General features: G+C 39.8%; 1 long non-coding RNA gene across 1 annotated transcript; it reads left to right on the forward strand.

The window, feature by feature from the left end:
- Positions 1 to 1,188, forward strand: LOC104942746 (uncharacterized). Its single transcript, XR_798049.1, has 3 exons — positions 1 to 21; positions 435 to 481; positions 1,123 to 1,188. It is a non-coding gene; the product is annotated as an uncharacterized lncRNA (long non-coding RNA).
- Positions 1,189 to 3,775: the final 2,587 nt, after the last annotated feature.

Below are 3,775 nucleotides of genomic sequence, written 5' to 3' on the forward strand. Positions count from 1 at the left end.
GAAACGGCAAAGGAGCCGCAGGTTAGACACTCTGCAAATTACATTTATTTCACAGCACGGAGAATAATTTGAAAGAAATGAAGAAGAAGAAGAATGTCCTTTAAAAAAAATGTTTTCTGAACATGAATCACATCAATCTTTGACAGTTTCTGTGAATTTCTCAAATTGGGAAAATAAGGTGTTCTGTGTAGATACGGGGAAATATATTTGACAGCTTTTCAGAATTGAGCTACAAAATCAAATGTGCAGAAATGCTGAGGAAACTCTTCCACAGACTCCTGAGATCCACCTGCCTTCAACCTGTCATTACAGAGGCTGCTAGGGCTGCTTTAATACACATGTTACAATGACCATATAAGATATATATGATATATGCGTTTATTTGCAGTATTGATAACAATGAATACCAAATTCCTCTCTCTTCTCTCCACCAGGATTTGCAGTGGGTAAAGCAGCAGACAGAAACACAGCCCTGAGGAAGGTAAGACCGCAGAGTTATTTGTTAGTTATTCAGCTTTTGTGTTAATATCCCCATGTTTGTATTTATATATAATTTAGTCATTAGGTCAAACTGAGTAGTACAATACTAATTGACGTACTACAACACATTGTTTTACCAGAGTGTCAGGGCTTTGATGAATAATAACTTCCATTTAGGCTAATTTAGTAGTGCTTGTATAGCTTTTAGTCAATAACAGGACCCTTCATTTCCACTAAACCCAGATTAGGAAAACCACATTTATATTTTTTTGCATACAAATCCAAACTGTTGTGTATATCATCAACAGATACTTGGTCCCTTCAGATTTCTGTAATACAAGAAAGTCTAACCAGTGTAAAATATTGCCTGATCAATGCCACAAGATCAACATCACATATAAATCTATAAATATATGCCTGTACACAATTATTATGTAACTCAGTATTTTCTTTACAAAAGGCTTCATCACAGGGCAGTCCCACAGAGAAAATCATTTGTGTTCTGCTTCTTATGATTTTGTAACTTAACAATCACGTTAATAAAATGTTTCTATGACTGCAGCAACTTCCTAACTTAGATGCTAATAATAATAACAAAAAGGTAGCAAACCAATGACAACAATGTGTTTGTGTGATCTTCAGGCCAAGAACCGAGCTATCCACTACCTGCATTACATAGAGCTATACAACGACATGACCAGTAAGTGCATTTCCCCTTTTTTTTTCTTTTAGTCTTTAACAACATCCTCATTGTTACTCAGCATGGAAACACTACCGTTGATTAATGCAACACTCATTTGTTCATGTTACGGCTACCAAGTTGTTCATATTCTAACTTTGTTTTTTCTTGTTTCATTTCACCATATATCTTTTTGATATTGCCAGGCCCTATCTGGAAGTCAACGTTTCCGTTTTAATATTCATATCGTTTTCAGCTTTATATATATATAATTTAATAACAAGATGGTTTCGGATGCAGCTCAGTTTCCTTTAACAGATGAATTAGTTTCATACTGATCCAACTATGAGTCACGTAGCATTGTCTCATGAAAATGAATGTGGCTTTACTTCTAGAAACCGAGGCGCTCACAATACCCTCTCCCACTCCACAACTCCATGACCTAAAGTCCTCTAGTTTCCTTTTCTCTCTCTTCCTCTCCTTCATCTCCTCCCCACTCCTCCCCCTCTTCTTCCACTTGTTCAGCACTTTCCCCTCAAATCACCTGCTAGCACCTACACAAGCCACATAATGGAAAAAATGGATTTGTGAAGAGAGGTCTGAAAGTGCACCACTTGTACTTCCTCATTGTGAAACGACATTTGGCTTGTTGTGCTGCTGCTGGGAGATGAATGTGTGAGTCATCGTCCAGCGCCCACCGGAGGGGAACGTTGGCTTCCTGTTTCGGCCCGGTTCCAGACGAGAGGAGTCTGTATTTCCTCACAGTTTGAGCTCAAAACTGTGGTATATTTAAATTCTGCAGGTCCACATGGATGCCAGCTCTCACTGTTGGACCATCTGCACCCTGTCTGGAGCGTCATGTGATTAATTGTTTACTTCTTACGTCCTATTCTCAGTTTTTTTTAGAAAGACAAACTTGTTGGGATTTATTTATGTAACGGAAGTAAACAAAAGAGTCTAATGGAGGCGTTTCTGGAGGGGACTTTGGGATTTTAGCCGTTGCGGACCATTTACATACCACTATAACACACTACACTATAACCCCGAAAGGAACCCCCCCCCCCCCCCAAAAAAAACATAAAAGGGCCTCTTTATCTTGCTAGTTTTGCAATCAAATAAAAACATGTGATTGATCAGGTTCCTTTACGATCATTTCTGTCACCCTTTGTGCTCAAACGCTGAATCCTCTGTCACCTTTATTTTTACCCGAAAGGTTTTTGTTTATTCGAAAGTCAATAAGCTGTAACAAATTAAGTAAATGTGTGACCTCCAGTTGGCCAGATTGCATGCAGGCCACTTTAGTTTTTGGTGGTGGTCCAGACCTTGGATTTCTTCCACCAGATGAGGGCTGGTGATTAACAGTTTTTTATCATTTATATTAAGATGCATTATCAGAAAGTCCAACATCTGGATGTTCCGGACCCGGCCACAAAATGTCATTTTTGGTGGAGAACCAAAACAAAGCGCTCCACTGACCTTCCAGTACATGTTGGCAGCAGTATTCCCTCTCTCCATGGACAGGACCAGGGTTGGCTATGAGCATGTGGCTCCAGTGTTCAGTAGAAGTTAACGAATGAGTCAATTAGAATACATTTGAATATGGCGGCATGTCTGATGCTTTGTTTTGGCGTTTTTCAAACTTTTGTTGGAAGAAATCAAAACCTCTTGGAGGACGAATTTGCTTCTTTTTTTTTCTACTTGCTTTGACAGTATCGTTGTTTCAGTCTGTGAGTCATGCCTCACACAGAAGACGCACTTTTTCAAATGAACCTGAACCTCCTGCAGAGACTGCAAATGTTCATCTTCCTGTGCAGCGTGTGTGACATTTAGTATGGCATCTTAGATTTCCTCACCCAGCAGGACATTTCCTCTGAGTTTCAAACTTCTCTCGCTGCCTCTCATCCATCATCTCAGTTCATTCCTTCTACTTAACTCCTTCCTCTGATGGTGCAGCATCCAAGAGCGAATCCTCACTCATTCAGTCAAATGTATTCAAACCGGAGGACTAATTAGACCCTCCAGAAAAACGCGGGCAAAAATCCTTGATTATGCGATTAAACATGCGGGGTTTATGTGATTTTATGCGGTGAAATTGCGGGAAGTTGCGAAATATGCGGGAAAAAATATTAACAATTTTTTTAAATATTGGGCTGTCTTATTTATTCTCTCTCACACACAACCTGCCACTAACGTTAAACCCCTTTACTATTCAATTAAACACATTCAATGTTTATTTATTGTAAATATTTTTGGGCTATTTTAATCACCCCCCCCCCACACACACACACACACACTTCTCCGCCTCATTCTGTTTTCATTTACTCATTCGTTATCTGACCAGCTTCAATCTTGTAGGCTACTCACTTCGTTTCTTGTAGCCCTCGAAAGGGTTTTGGAGGTTGATGCCTCGTGAACGTGAGTTGTTTGGCTTTCTTGTCCGCAGCAGCAGAAAGCATTTTCGAATGTTTGAATGAATCAAAGTGGGTCGTCACCGTCGATTTTCTCTTATGCTCCAACACACAGTTGCACGGGGTGCAGAATAGTTTCCCCCCACTTTTTGCCCGGTCTTTAGTAGAAATGTTCGTCGGTAAATGAGATGGATTAGATTTTTTCATC

The sequence above is a fragment of the Notothenia coriiceps genome, unplaced genomic scaffold, assembly GCF_000735185.1.
Source record: "Notothenia coriiceps isolate Sejong01 unplaced genomic scaffold, NC01 NC01_scaffold00005019, whole genome shotgun sequence".
Classification (NCBI taxonomy): domain Eukaryota; kingdom Metazoa; phylum Chordata; class Actinopteri; order Perciformes; family Nototheniidae; genus Notothenia; species Notothenia coriiceps.